Consider the following 17,099-nt stretch of genomic DNA (forward strand, 5'->3'; position numbering starts at 1 on the left):
TTAAGCATGCCAAAATTCCATGTGTAGTGTTTTGTTCTTTGTTGTTGTAGGATTGTTTACCTCTAAGCTCACTAGTTGTCCTCTAAGCTCACTAAAAATCATATAGTGTGCATTGTTCTTTGATGATGTGCAGCTTCACACTCCATCACAAAAACCAAACAAATATAAGCTTTCAAACATCATAAAAAAGGACCTACATGCAAACTTTGACTATGTGAAGCAAAGTTAATGTGCAAAGAAACATGATAATTCTATATGGCAATGAGGTGTTAATATCTAGAAATATATCACACATACCTTGACCAAACAAGGCAAGATGCGAATAATAGTATTCATACATTATGGTAGTATAGAAACATGCATCAAGCCACATCAAGATTCATACATGATATATAAATTGAGATCGAGAGGAGCAACCGAGTAAGAAGATACATATAGAGATCATACCAAGTATGATCTCTCTCTATATGTACCGTGTAAGTAAATATACATATTTTACATATACTATACACGTAAATGGTAGTACATATGTAGATATAAAGTAACAAGACATTAAAGAGACTCAAACCAAGGGAAATCAAACTAAATATATAGAGATGAGACAATTCAAGTAAGCATACATAGCATACATACACAATATACAAAGATGAGACAATTTAAGTAAGCATATGTGGCATACATACAACCATATACATGTAGATGGTAGCATACATGTCAATGCATAGTATCCATGGCAACATCTATGGCAATGGTGCATAATCTAGTAAGAAACTAAAGAGACTAAGCAAAGTCTATACCTCATAACCATCGAGAAAATCTTTAGCCTTTCATTGAATATAAAAGATGCTTCTTCGAGAATACATGCACATTAACATATTAACTACCATCAATCATTCATGAAGTTTCTAGGCACAAGTCTCCTCTTAAAATTACAATCATAGAGGAGTGTTCCATTCCCCCATCTAGATGACCCAGTGATATGAATTGTGCCTTATTTTTGCCATATTAAAAAGCCAGTGATTCAATATCTAAGGTCACATAGAAAATTTGATTTTTTTTTAATGAACAATCTATGCCACATGGAAAAAGTGTGCTTGCAAGCTTTTTATAAAAGCTCAAATTGCTATAGATGATTCGGTCCCTTGCAAATGCTACTGCGGACCACTCCTTTTCCATATATGCTACACACCAACACATAGAAGCCTTTTTATACATAATATTTGATGTCATCCTTGCCATGTTTCCATGGTAAGATCAACGGATTCTCTCTCTATTACATTTATAATGTCATATTATACTTGAGTCCAACATAAATGATCACCACTCTCCCCTTGTTCTCATTGTTCTCCTCATGGTTAAATGACACATGTTGGCTAGAAGAAGACAAAGATGATGATGTACTGAACATATTACTTTTGTTGTCCATGGTTGCAATATAGTAGTTACGATGGAGAAAGCTAGATCAATCCTCACACCAAATTTGTCCGGATTGAAAGCAAATGATTTTGGCCAGATTGAAAGAAAATGTGTTAACCACTCCGAAGGTTAACATGGTTTCACCCACCCAACCTATTGTCGTAAGGCGCTCTACCATCTTACCCACTCGAATAGGCATTTAACTTTTGTAAGATAGTGGCGGAACATGTAAAGCGGCCTTATCCTATGCTTAATGCCAAATTTGCAAAGTCTACAGACTTAGTGTACATATTTGCTTTTAAGACTAGTAATAGAGGCCGAACCATTTTTAAGTTAATTCAACTTAGTGTGAAAACTAGTCACTTGTATATATGAGTCATTTTTTACAATAAGCAAGACATAATCACTAGCTTTCTCCCCTTCTTCCCTCTTCTTGCTTGCTTGGATTCTTACATGCTAGATGGATGTTTATTTGAATAGGTTTGATTGTAGGTTCTCCTCTTTCATTAGCTTCTTCTTTTCCCGGCCTTTGTGAGAGAACCATTGTGAAGGACCATCTCTTCTTGCCTTCATCTAGGCATAGAGAGCCCTCCCTTTGCTCCTTTGGCAAAGGAGCATTCCAGTGCCACAAGGGACTGAGGAAGTGACGAATGATTTAGCGCACCCACATTAGGAACCTGCAGTTTGTAGCTCTAAGGCAAAGACCTAACGATACATGCTTCAACAAACGAACATATTTAGCATCGCTATCGAGGACATAGCTCCGTTTATATGGCTAATTCATGTTATTGGGATCACCCAATATTGTCCAATGTTGATTAGGAGGTCACACTACAAAAAGCATACAATTTTGGAGTCTTAGATGTGTTTAGTTGTTGTTTTTGGTTTTGATTTGAAGTCTACTTTAGAAGGGAAAAACCTTGATTTTAGAGCCCATAAGGCTTTGATCTTGTTCTATTAAGCCAATGAATAGCTTAGCAATTATGATTAGGAGTGGAATCCACTCTAAATAGATGTGAATTAGATTGGGATAGTTAATTTTTTTCATATCTTTTCATATTTCTTCATGCATTATAGAATTGGTAGCTTAGAACCATGAAAAACCAACAAAAATATACTTAATTACTTGTATTACAACCATTAACCAGGACTAGTACCCCTAATAATCCCTCATCAAGTTTAAAAAACCTCAAAGAAACTCCAAAAACTAGGCCAAACAAGCTTTGGAGTTGGGAGCATGAGCCCATAGTCCTGTGAAAAAAGATGTAAGTCAAACATATGAGCCCACACACGTGAGCTTGGAGACATGAGTCTAGACTCGTGAAATGTAAGCTTGGAGTCGTGAGTCTAGAAACGTGAATTATGAGTCTGGACACATGAGTCGTGTGTCTGGAGATGTGAGACAAGTGACGTGAGTCAACCACACGTGAGTCTAAAGTTAGGTATACCTAATACTGTACATACCAATTATTACTACCATAAAGACTCGTACGGACATACCTACTCATGTCCTTGGAAGATTTTCCTGTTATACAATTTATACCAGCTCTACAAATTCCAATGAAAATTCTCATCCTTCGTAATTATTGGGACATGAAAGTACAATTACTGCCCAATACATGCACACCAATTCTATCATCGTACATAAAATCACATTTTCCATGTAATCCTATTTCATAAAGCAAAGTATATGGCTCTTGTTCATATAAAAAAGGTGTGAGCCTACATATATGAGATTGTTGACGTGAGCCTGGAGACGCGAACTAGTTGAACACATGAACCTGTATACGTGAGCCTAGAGACATAAGATGGAGGCATGAGTTAACACACGTGAGCCTAGGAAAAAAACCAAAAAATCTTTAAACTCACAAAAAATATAGAAAAAAATGTAATTTTATAGCTACAACAGAATAGACGTGTCTAAAATCAATTTCAAACGTGCTTCAGGAAGCACCAAAGACTGCCATCAAGATGAAACCTTTGATGTAAACCCGATCTAAACTAATTATCTGAAATCAAATTCAAACATGCGTTAGGAAGCATTAGAGACCGTTTCACGATGGTGAAACCTTTGATGTGAACCGACGGATCTGAACTAATTATTAGAAATGATAATACAGTCAAACTACACTTCCTCAAACCCGATCTAAACTAATTATCTGAAATCAAATTCAAACATGCGTTAGGAAGCATTAGAGACCGTTTCACGAGGGTGAAACCTTTGATGTGAACCAACGGATCTGAACTAGTTGTTAGAAATGATAATACAGTCAAACTACACTTCCTCAAACCCACCCAACCTTTGGTCCCACCAAAAAACCAACCAACACTTAACTGAGCGCTCCCTTGTTAAGAAGGTAAAACTCCTTCGGATCCACCTCAGTGAGGATTTGTGAGACAAAATAAGCCAATTAAATGCAAACGTAAGTGAAGGAACAGCGGAACACCTAGAAACATGAGCCGCAAACGTTCCTCCAAGCCTCAGATTCACCAACTAGCTTTGTTAACATTGCTATAAACTTCATAAAAAGGGTAGTAAACCGCTCTATCTTTGGGAGAAGCTCCATTGAAGGAGTAGAAGCATGACCAAGAACCTCAAGGTTTTCTCCCTCAGGAAGCGATCAAACCATGTTCGTGATGACACCACAATGTTTCAAACATTTGGTGTCGATGCTGAGCTAGGTTTATCCCAAGCAGACCATGACTAACAAAAGCAGCCCAACAATCGTAGTTATGGCAATCCGTACATGTCTCTTTTTATGTACCACTAGGGATAAGTGTTTCTCAGTACACTCAATAGCAAGCACACACATCACAAGCAAGAGAAGGTCATTATAGAAATGCCTTTTCCATGGAACCAAGTCCTAGTTCTTCTCTGTTTAGACGAGGAACATGGAACACATGGAAGGGTTAAGAGTCAATGTCCAGGACTACCTCAAACCAAAGGGATCCACAAGTGCATTCACATAACTTTTCCTTGGCCATAGCGTGCTTGTAGCCTTGACATCAGGCCGGTAGCATAGGACAAGTGTTATTAGAAAACACATAGCCCAAACCCATGGGGTAATAAATCCCAAACCCTGAGACATAGAGGGATTTTTACAACCACTCCATTACGTTCCGTCGCCACGTGAATATACAAAAGACCTGCTTAGGATGGCATTTGAAATGGGAAGGGGATTACGACAAACATAATACCTAGAGGCAAAACAAAGCCAATCCATATCTCAAGAATGATGACCAAATTTTATAGAACTGGAGATTAAATTTGTGAGGGCATGGGAAGGATTGATGATCCCACCAAGATCTATTTGTTTGGAATTTGCTTTGAAGGCAAAGTAGGCCAGGTCTCTAAACCCACATGATGAAAGGCCAGCTCTACGAGGTCTTGATCCACACATTTATCATTGTGAGATTCTCGCTAAGTGGAGCCGAGTGGAGCCCCATTGCATAGATCGATAACCTCAAGCAAGAGGAGGGTGAAACAATGCTAGACTACATTGCTAGAAGAACCAAGTATCTCCACGTGAGATGTAGTCTTCATGAAAGACTAAATGACTTACGCTCATTGATCAATTTATGATTGGTCTCAAGAATCAGAGGCTTTATGACCATTTATATAGGTCTGCTCTACCTCTTCAATGAGTGTTACGAGCAATAGACCTAGTAGACAATCTCCAAGATAAGGATGAAGAAGTCATCCACCTAAATGGAGAGATAGGGACTCATCATCCAAAGCCTCAACAACGGCTAAGGGTGTCCCATTCAGCACCAGCAAGAGTCCTATTCAAGGACATGAGCATGGACGATTTGGTAGAAAATCTACTAAACCATTTAAGCTAGCAAAGTAGGGCAACCTCAAGGCCAGCTTGAGCTGCCCCAGCCATCACATTAAGTAGGAAACCCACACATATTCCCACGAAGAGATATGGTTTGGTGTGCAATCTGCCACCAAAACTATACAACCTCAAGGGAAACCTTAAGGCGAGCACCTAGAGTAGGACACCCACACATATTCCCACAAAGAGATATGGTTGCAATCTACCCCAAAACCATACAACCCCAAGGACAACCTTAAGGTCAGTCCCAGCCAACACCTAAAGCAAGATATTCCCATGAAGAGATATGGTTTGTGTTGAAATATACAAGTGAATAGGGTGTGTGCGGGAACAAGCCCTTGGTTAGAGGCTGTAAAAGAGAATGTGTAAATGTGAAAGAACCTGTGAAAAGGTGAGAAGAATCTACTGGGAGAGAATAAAGGGTAGCATGAGAAGATTTAGGAAGTGTGGAGATATTCTGGGAAAAGTGAAGAGGTGGAGAGAATCAAGCAAAAGAGGTGGAGTGAATCAAGGAGAAATCAGTGGGATTAGATGCTTGGATGTAAACTCTATAAATTGAGGCATTGCCCTAATGAGAATTTGCTGGTTTTTGATTATCCATGCCTACATTAAGCTATTTGATTACTCACTAATTACATCTTAATTATTTGCTAATCACTTATTAATGATGTTGATTCTAGTGTTTGATCCACCGTAGCTCATCACATTGCTCTAATTTCAACATGGTATCAGAGCCATGCCTAGAATCCATCATTTTGTGAGCCCATTATCTTGCTAATCATTTTACTAATTAGGATTAGGAGCTAATTATAATTTTTCCTCTTTTTTCAACTCACCTCTGTACCCCCAGCCAGTGGAGGAGTTCATTCTCCTTGCACACTTAAAATTAGGCCAAGCCCTTTTAGGTACTTAAACTAGACTCAAGGGGCTACAAGCACCTCAAAGCAATTGAAGCGAATCAGCGCAAATCGCCAGTGGCGACAGCACGTTTTGCACGTGCTATTTTTTAGCAGGGGATTTGAGCTTCCAACTCAGTTACAATGGCTCTAATTCCTCTTAGCCCAAGGTGTTTTCAAGCATGCTCTACAAGCTGGTGAAGACAGAATTCAATTTGATCAAGTCTACAGTGAGATCCAAGCTCTTCATCAAATCTGCAAGTGACTTTGGTAAAACAGAGATTAAGCTTTCAATATTTGGTCAAATCTTTTGTTTCTTGGCTTAATCCTCTACTAGACTCATTGCTATTGATGGCTTTGAAAGCATTTGAGCTCATTTGAAGTCTAAGGGACCAGATCTGGACTCCCCGCATACTCTGTTTTCTGCACACAAAAAAGTGGATTAATTTGTTGATCAGTGATTAATCAGTACTAATTACTATATTTTGGTGCAATTGAGGGTTCAAATTAACCATTAGGTATCTGATACAGATCCCTATAACTTCATATTGCAATTCGGAGTTGGTTTGAAACTCCAACCATCCCGTACAAATTGGTTACCCTTGATTTAATGTAATTTCTGGTGATTTTATGCTGATAAATTTGTTGTAATCATCTCTTAAACACCAAATTGAGTTGTAATAGGGTAGACACTGCCCTTGAATCTTGAAATTGGATCAAGAGGTAAGACTCCCTTCACATCATCATGAGTACAGCACAGGAAATAGCCAAATTCAATGGGGAGCAGTTTTACACATGGCAGACAAAAACCATGTATTTGCTCATGAGAAAAAATCTGTGGGGGCTAGTTGAGGGAAGAGATGAATGCCCAGAGGCGAGAGGGAAAAATGAGTGGAAGAGCAGGAATGAAAAAGCATTGGGACTTATTGCACTCAGTTTAAATGATGAAATCATTCATCACATCACAGGGATACAATGGGCAAAAGATGCATGGGATGAACTCAATAAATTATTTGACACATAAGCAAAAAATTCAAAGATAAATCTGTTAATGCAATTCTACAAATTGGACATGAAGGAAAGTGAACCTTTAATCACACACTTGAACAGATATAAAAGCATTAAGCAACAACTGGCAACTATTGGCAAAAAGGTAGAAGATGATGAGGCACTAGCAGTGCTTCTGAAGAGTGTGGACAAAGATGAATATGAAAATATTGTAGCAACACTAAAGAATATACCTGAATTGAAGCTACACGAGATAGAAGCAGCTCTACTAGAGCAAGAGAGCAGAGGCAAAGAGAAGAAATGGCTCGACTCAATAAATTGAGGCATTGCCCTAATGAGAATTTGCTGGTTTTTGATTATCCATGCCTACATTAAGCTATTTGCTAATTACTCACTAATTATATCTTAATTATTCACTAATCACTTGTTAATGATGTTGATTCTAGTGTTTGATCCACCATAGCTCATCACATTGCTCTAATTTCAACAGTTTGGTATGTAATCTACCACCAAAACCATATAAGCACAGAGTGTTTAATGTTGAGGCCTAGACAACAACAATAGTGTGCTCATTGCCAATGCCATGGGAACCACGATACAACTCATTGTTGCTACCAGTGAGAAACTTGGCACCATAACCTATGCTCCCGACACCAAAGCAACCACTAGCCCTACTGCCCATACTAGTTTCTTCTCAACCGATGCATAACCTTGTGCCCATTTGTCAGAACCCTATACTGAGAGGTTTGTACAGACCACCACCAATGCCATACCCACCTCTAGTATTACCACCCCAACCCATTCCTCCTGGAACCACACCAATACAAAATACTTGGTGACTTTGCCAGCAAACGGCGGACTCCAAGAGTCCATAACAAGAGATTTATAAGTCATATGAGTAATATTATTCATATGGATATGCAGAGCAACTTCCAGCCATTACTATGCCTCCTTGTTCGAAGCCGAAGCTATGTCTCAACAAAGGGCGAGAGACTTCAGTAACATTCCCACAAAGGTTTCGTCCCTCGAAACCTAAATACCACAATGAGATCATAGGAGAGGTAGGCAATGAAGAGGCCATTTATAATGATTTGCATCCAAGGGCAAATGGCCAAGCTAAGGCATAAGCATCTCCCGAGTAAGGCACCGGCATGGCAAGAGTGATCCGAGAAAAATGTAGCCTCCCAAATAAAATGGTAATGTGATCCATATGTCCATTATCATGAAAACCAATAGAGTACTCAGACCATATGGAATGAGACATGGTAAAATCTCATAAATGCCACCTGGATCCCAAGTATGCCTCATGTGGATAACCATACCAACATCACATGGAATAATAAGATCATGGTCCCCTGAATGCAAAACATCATGCCCACGCATAACCGTACAATCCATGAGTATCCATGTGAGCTTCAAAACTGCATCATCTACCCATAGGAGTCCTTCCGGATCATGATGCGTGTCAACATGATGATCCACAAAAACATAGTAGGGAATTATCTCCCCAAAAAGCATATCACCAAGTGGATAATCCATCAAATGACATGTATGATCAAAATTCGGCCCATCAAAACAAAATACTTCCACATGGGCATCCCAAATATCCACGGAAAATGCATCCTTCATGAGTAATGACTTTGGAAATCCCCATGTGGCTCCATGTACAAGTTTATGCCCATGCATAACCAATATGAGCATAAGTCCATAACATCAACAAAAGAGAAGCTTTCATATGACATAGCTTCCTTTATGCAATTGATTTCCAATCCATCATCTTTCCAAGTGGTATAGGCATCAAAATAATCAATGTCATAATCACTTGCCTCTTCCAACTTAGGAGTATATGTCTCTTCTAAAATCAGAGGAAGCATCATCATCTCTTCATGCTTAAGATCCATGCATGAATCAACACCGCATGACATAGGTGCATCCTTATTCTCAAAATATGCAAGAAAACACTGTCCGTAAAGTGGAAAAGAGTTTCCATTCTTGCATACAAGCTGTCCACAAGCATCCCAATTCATTAATCCATGTGGCCAAGTATCAAACTTGCTCATAGAGGAGGAAAGAACTCCATTATCTTCCAAACACAAGAGCTGTAAATTTTCAGCTTGCATAATAAGCATGCAGTCAACCATATCGGTCCACATAGCATCACAAAAGGGTGTTTCCATGATGCATGGAACTTCTCTTGGTACATGGGAACTATCCAACCATGATATCATGTCAAAATTGCCAAGATAATTAGTGATGAAACCACATGTACCAATCTGTCAAGGCTCCAAATTTTAGCTCTCTTAAGCATTGTGATTAAGCACTAATCACTATCATTAGTGTAATATTAGGAGAAATTGGGCCAACCAAAATTCAAAATTGGAAAGCTAGAGTGATATTTCGTTGTGAAAAACCCTTTGTTACATCAAAATCCATCTTAACCACTTGCATTGTTCAACTTAAGTGATTTTTTCACCGCATTGAGTTTATCTCTAGCATATAACTTGGGCTAAATGCAGCCAGGTAATCTATTTTTGATGGAATAAAATACTATAAAAATACTCAAGCAAGGATGCTTTTGGCACATGCTTGGGGGGGTAGTTGGGACCCAATTTGGTATTCTCTCGCGTCTGTGTTTTTCTATTGGCATGCTTCTCAAGGTCTCGTGTGTTTTCCCGTTTCAGTGGTATCCGAGCAGAGCCTGGCTACGCTCCATCCATAAAAAATTCTGAGTGGGGCCCTCATACGGCCCAGTACAACAAGTTCATGTATTCAAGTACTCAGAGCAGCGTTGGCACGACATCCGAGGATTTACCTCGCGTGAATGTTAAACCAAGCATCAGCGGCCATACGAGCACAAGTCCCGACCAAGGAACATTAGTCAGAGCACACAGCGCCCGACGACGATGGCACAATGGACATACCATTATCTGCCAACGGCAATAGCAACCGGCTCAATAAGCCGGCAACGGACTAACCTACCGATCGCCGAATGGTAACAAAATGGCTCACCAAACGGCGACGTGGCCGTCAGGTGATCTGCGGCATGGGCACACCACCGATGTCTCTTGAAGAGACAAGAGCAAGGAGTAGCCAGGCATCAAAAAATGCTCTGTGGGATAATCTTAGGCTATGTGGCAGTTCTAGTGAGCCGCGAGAGAGAAGGAGAAGAAGAAGAGAAGAAGAAGAGGAGGAGGAGGAGGAGGAGGAGGAGGAGAGAGAAGAAAGAGAAAGAAGAGAAAAGAGAGAAGAAAGAAGAGGAGAGAGAATAAAGAGAAGAGGAGAAGAAGAAGAAGAAGAGAGAGAAGAAGAAGAAGAAGAAAGAAGAGGAGAGAGAAGAAAGAGAAAGAAGAGGGAGAAGAAGAAGAAGAAGAAAAATAACAAGAGACACAAGAAGGAAAAGAAGAAGAAAGAGAGAGAGAAAGAAGGAATTATTTTAATGATTAGTGCTATACCTTCATTATTTAAACATTGACTCCAGATTTTTTGATAGATATGTGGATCACTCTAGTGACTTCATGTGACGAGATCAATTCGAGCGTTATTGTCAAACGGTTACGATTATTGTTATACACTTTTGACCAATTGTTCGATTCCATGCTTTTAGTTATTTTCTCAGCTCTACAAAGACTCGTAATTAGGGTAGACTTTCAGATTATACACCTAACCTGGACCAACATTATTCTAGGCTGTGTGATTATTACTTAGGTAGTTTATGTCATAATCATGAAAACAATAGTCTTGAGTTTATGCATGAGTGTCCGCATGTTGTTATGTGTGGTGTAAGCATGATGTGTAGGTTATACCAATGATATCTACCATGGAGCTTCTAACAATTTTCATCTCGACTTACACACAATAAGTCCTCATCTCGGGGAGTTCACCTCTAAGAAATTTTATGTATCACGTGTGTTTAAGGGGTATTTAAAAAACCCCTTACACTTACATACTTTTATGAATAAAATTACCCCTTTTTCTTCATAAACTTACAGTTTTTTTTCCAAAATTGGATTAAAAAACCCCTCCTATAAATGTAATTCTGTAACGTCTTTGAATTAATATGCCTCTCTTGATGAACTCACGTGCTACACTTACATATTTTTAGGTGAACCCCCCGAGGTCCTCATCTTTACTGAATAATTTCGTTTTCAGTTATTCACAAATTGTTTTAAATTCTCTATTTCTCTTAACCTTTTCATTTTGTAGCTAACAATACATCAAGGTAAGACTCTCTTACTTTTGGATTTTATTTTTACGTCAAGTTTTATTTAATATTTATTATTTCACTTGGACTTGATGATGATGAAGAACAAGACTACCATGACGACTACTCTGGCTCTTAGGGTAACAAATTCATTTGTTTATCTTTGCAATGAATTTATTTTATAACTTTTTTGCAAATTTCAAGGGCAATTCTTATGCATCAAAAGTAGAACTTCTTGGAGGAGCTGGCCCTTCCATCTTGAACTATACTTTATGAATTTTTCACTATGAATTAATCTTGTGGTATGGGACACGAGATCAATCCTGTGTGAGTATTCCAATGCATATTTATCTCTAGATTTGTGTGGGATAATTTCTGGTAGTATGGGACGTTAGAATTTATTACAAATAGAAGTTCTTAATACAATGTCTCTTTTACATGTCTATGATGAATACTTAGTGATATTTATCTGTGATGGATAACTTATCATAAATTGAGTGTTGGTTCTAAGTGAATCCAATCAACTATGACATGTGTGATGCATGTAAGGAATGTGTGAGTTTGAAAGTGAGTGAATCCAATCAACTCTTCTAAAACTAATTCTTGATGAGGGTAACCCAGTGTGGTATAAGAATCGAGAGTGAATTTGATTTTTTAGAGGGTGACCCTTGTTGGTTGTGAGTGAATCCAACCAGTTTGTGACATGTGTGAGACGTGTGTGGTATACTCTAGTGTGATGCGTATGAAAACATTGTGAGTGAGTCCAATGTAGGAGTTTGATTGTGAGTAAATCCAATCAACTCTAAGACATGTGTGATGCATGTAAAGATTATGGAAGTTTGATTGTGAGTGAATCCGATCAACTCTAAGACGTGTGTGACATGTGCAAAGGTTTTGTGAGTTTGATTGTGAGTGAATCCGATCAACTTGCAAGCACGTGCGACGAGTGTGAGGAAATGTGTTTGATCACTCGTGTGTGCTGATAGTTATGACCGAGGATGGTTTTCTCCTAAACCGGGAGAACGGACACAAGAATGAGATTTTTAAAATATTTTATTATCCAATTTTTGTAAAAAGAAAGCTTGTAGAGTAAGCTTAGCCATGTAATCTATTTTTTATGGAATAAAATACTATAAAAATACTCAAGCGAGGATGCTTTTGGTACACGCTTGGGGGGGGCAGTTGGGACCCAATCTGGTGTTCTCTCGCGTCTGTGTTTTTCTATTGGCACGCTTCCTTAGGTCCCACATGTTTTCCCGTTTCACCACTCGTAGTAGGCATGAGCTTCACAACCAAGCTTAGCGACGTCTAGACCTTTGGGTATCCTTCAAGATGCAAAGATTAAGATCTTCAGGGCTAAGCTTCCACCACACATTTGTGGTGATGTATTTTCAGGGAAGAGGGTCATACACTGTGATCTTTCGAAAGGCCTGCCTCAGATGAGAGACATAAGGCTACTTCTTCACGATTTGGAAAACATTCACATTTACATGCGCAAAGGTAAAACCAATCCTTGAAAATAGGGAAGATTCATCCCATGGGTTGAGGCATTCTCGTTAATGAGTTTGACACAATCGCTCGAACGATACCATGGATATCTATAGAGCTTGTAATAAGATGTGGGATGCTAAAGATGAGGACCAAGAATATGAACCCCTCCTAGAGCCTTCCGACTTTGAAGATTAGATTCACATCTTGGAACTCTTCCATATAATTGTTAGGACAAGGTTTGCACGATTGAATAGTGCTGAAATCACATCCCTATTCGTGCTTGACATATTCAGAAAAGAACCAATGGTGGAACCTGCTCGCCTTGAGCTAGAGTTTCCCCAAAAAGATCACCTAGTTGCATGGCCTACCTTGGTTGACATTGGGGGCCTCATTAGGCCATAACAACCATTACCGTAGCAAACAATTCCCAATCTATGATCGTCAGCTATTTGAAGCTAAATTTTATATTGGAGCTAAACATACCTCATAGAAGTTTTATGTGACCCCCCTCCCCCCAAAAAAAGCACAATGAAAGAGAGCATTATCCTTGGGAGGGGATGAATTGGAACCATTGTGTAGTCAGTTGGTGGAAAAGAACCGCAAGCTTCCCCATGGAATGGTTATCGTATCCTTGGTGGATGAGGGCACCCCAAACCACTATGGAGATCCAAAACCTCAACGGGGGCGCAGATGAAGACCACCCCCCAAACCTCAACCTTAACCTCAATAACCTTTCAGGGAGGTCACAAACAAGGAGTGGGTATAAAAGAGTACCTTGGCTAGCGAAGGAAAGTACAATGCCCAAGCATAGACCTGAAAGCCATTTAGCTTGAAGCCTACCCACCATGAGTGAACATCTACTAATAAGCACGGTTCCCAGTAACAAAGTTTTATCCACACCCGGAGCCCTGTTGGAACCCCATCAAGATGTTAGAAGCTCAAGAATTACACGCTGCAAACCTTTCCATTTGGGTGGCAAAAGTCTCACAAACTGCACCCCAATTTCCAAATTCAAAGAGAATCAGGCGGCAACCTCGGACCCTAATCCAAGACTAGGAACTAACATTCTATTGGGTCACAACTAGGATGTTAGAAGCACGAGGCCTCTACAAAGGAAACCCCTATATTTGGATCCAAAGTCAAAGAAAACCTACACCACAATCCTCTACAACCATGCTAGAAAATGCCACACCACGGATGTAGTGGAGACCCATCCATGCCGCCAATGTTAACTCCAAAAAAGCTTAAGCAAGAATGGAGAAGAGCAGTGGCTTTCACCTCGACTTATATGCTCTCTCTGTTCTCATGTGGTAGAAGAGCCACCCATGGTGTCAAACCCCAAAGAGGACTGTACACATAGTTTCGTGGCACTACCAAACAACATCAAGACCCAAAAGGATCACCATGGTCCCACAACACGTGTACGCCATGCTATGACACCAACTTGCTAGTTGGAAGCTAGAAAGACAAAGCTCAATCAAGCTCAACAACAAAGTGGCAATAGTGACATTAAGGCTTTTGTCATGGATGGAAAGCGACTCTTTACCTTCGCTCAGTGAGCCACATGGTAAGCCGAAACCTTCAAACCTCATTGTACATATGTAACATAATACACACTTCCTATTAAATGTACATACACACATACCCGAGAATAATAAAAAACTTAAAACCCAAAACAAAACTAAAAATGACCAAAAATTAAAAATGCAAGCATGCACCTACAAGCACATAGCACATACACACGGCCACACTCACCTGTATATGCACCCATACATACACATACACACTTGACCTCCCCCCCTCTCAAAACTACCCCTCCTTAGGCCCTTTTAATTTTTCTCTCTTAGATCCTTTCAAATTCTTTCTCTAAATTTTTGAAACACCCTCCTTGGGAGAAAAATTCCACACATACACAAAAAAAAAAAATTAAGTCACACCATCACGTAGGCTCTTGTGTGCCATGTCATCATATAGGCTCTTGTGTATATAAGTCATTTTTGCCCATAAGCAAGACACAATCATTCCCTTGCAATAGCTTTCTTGTGAGCTCACATTCTTACCTCTTCTTGCTTACTTGCATGCTATTGGATTCTTACATGCTAGATGAATGTTTATTTCAATAGGTTTGATTATAGGTTCTCATGTTCCATTAGCTTTTTCTTTCCCTACTTTTTGTGAGAGAACCATTGTGAAGGACCATCTCTTGTTGCCTCCATCTAGGCATAGAAAGCTCTCCCTTCACCCCTTTGCCAAAGGAGCATTCCGATGGCATTCTGATGTGACAAAGGACTGAGAACACAACGGACGAGCTAGCATACTCACATTGGGAAGTTGCTCATGGAACACTTCCTATTAAATGTACATACACATATACCTGAGAATGATTTTTAAAAAAAACTCAAAACTCAAAACTAAACTAAAAACGACCAAAAATTAAAAATGCGGGCATGCACGTACAAGCACATAGCACATACACACGCCCACACTCACCTTCATGTGCACCCATACATGCACGTACACACTTAACCTTCCCCCCCCCCCCCCCCCCCCCCGGCGCCCCCTTAAAAACTACCCCTCCTTAGGTCCTTTTAATTTTTCTCTTAGATCCTTTCAAATTCTTTCTCTAAATTTTTGAAACACCCTCCCTCGGAGAAAATTTCCACACATACACATGGAATTTTTTTTAAAGCCACATCATCACGTAGGCTCTTGTGTGCCATGTCATCGCATCATCACATAGGCTCTTGTGTATATAAGTCATTTTTGTCAATAAGCAAGACACAATCATTCCCTTGCAATAGCTTTCTTGTGAGCTCGCCTTCTTCCCTCTTCTTGCTTACTTGTATGCTATTGGATTCTTACATGCTACATGGATGTTTGTTTCAATAGGTTTGATTATAGGTTCTCATGTTTCATTAGCTTTTTCTTTCCCTGCTTTTTTGTGAGAACCATCGCAAAGGACCATCTCTTCTTGCCTCCATCTAGGCATAGAAAGCTCTCCCTTCACCCTTTTGCCAAAGGAGCATTCATGTGGCATTCTGATGTGACAACGAAGTGAGAACACAATGGACGAGCTAGCATACCCACATTGGGAGGTTGCTCATGGAAAACATCATGAGGTGATGTCTTGTTCCTAATAGTGTACTAATGATGTCCTCTTCCTAATAGTTTACTGATGATGAGGTGGGCTTGTTTTTTTATTTGATTTAACATCAAGGAGTTTATGCAATTGTGCAAACCATGCACTTTGACAGCACTCTTGGCACTAGTAAGCTCATGTGCATCGACATATACCCTTTTTTAAGGCACAAGAATGTGTGTGTTGCATTGTCACAACGAATTTCGCTAGTATATATGATCATAACCAAGGGAGTAAGGCTCCAAAATGTATAGTTGTATAGATGGATGCAAGAGGAAGACCTGAGTTCACATCCATAATGGCATATCACCCAAATTGTTGTAGGCACAGGAAACTTTTGGGTTGGCAAAACCTCACACTTAAGAGACTTTTTTATCGATTGTCTATACTAAAGGCTTATCGGTGTGAAAAGTACGATAAGGGTGTTTAGTAAAAATGTAGATGCAAGGTGGTTGGAGGCATGGTTCATACCGTGATAAGGGAATGCCTTCATTACTTGAGCAAGATCAACAGAAAATGCATTGCAAAACTATTAGAGAAAGGTTAGACAAGATAAATGCTTGTCCATGTATGTATTCAAGCCTTTGGAAGGTAGATGCTTGTCCAAGTATATGTTTGCAAATAGATGCTTATGCTTGTGCTTGAATTGTTGTTATGTTAGACCATGATTACAACAGTCAAAGTATGGTTTCGAGATTATACTTAAAGTATTGTATCATTACAAACCACAGTTCTGGAAAAGATTGGTTCAGCTTTGTGTAAAACTCGTTCAATTTTCAAAAAAGCCTTCCTAAATTGATGGGAGAAGGAAAAAGATCTCCTCAATTTTATCAAGCTGTAGGTATAATTAGATTGGAGTGTGAAGAAAATGTTTATTCATAATTAAATTTTCCTATTCAATTCATGGTGAAGAGGATTGATGTGAAGCTTGGTAAAATTAGTTTTTAGAACACTGTTACTAACATTGGATGTTGCGCAAATCATTATGTTGACTAAATATAATGCTCTTTTTTAGCTAAAGTTGCAGATTTCTTTGATTGTTTTCTTTACTCATCAAATACAAACCAGAACTGAGTATATTTAGTTCAAAGGCGTATGCCCTGAGCTAC

The sequence above is a fragment of the Cibotium barometz genome, chromosome 22 (assembly GCF_041138505.1).
Source record: "Cibotium barometz isolate CiBa-2024 chromosome 22, ASM4113850v1, whole genome shotgun sequence".
Taxonomy (NCBI): Eukaryota; Viridiplantae; Streptophyta; class Polypodiopsida; order Cyatheales; family Cibotiaceae; genus Cibotium; species Cibotium barometz.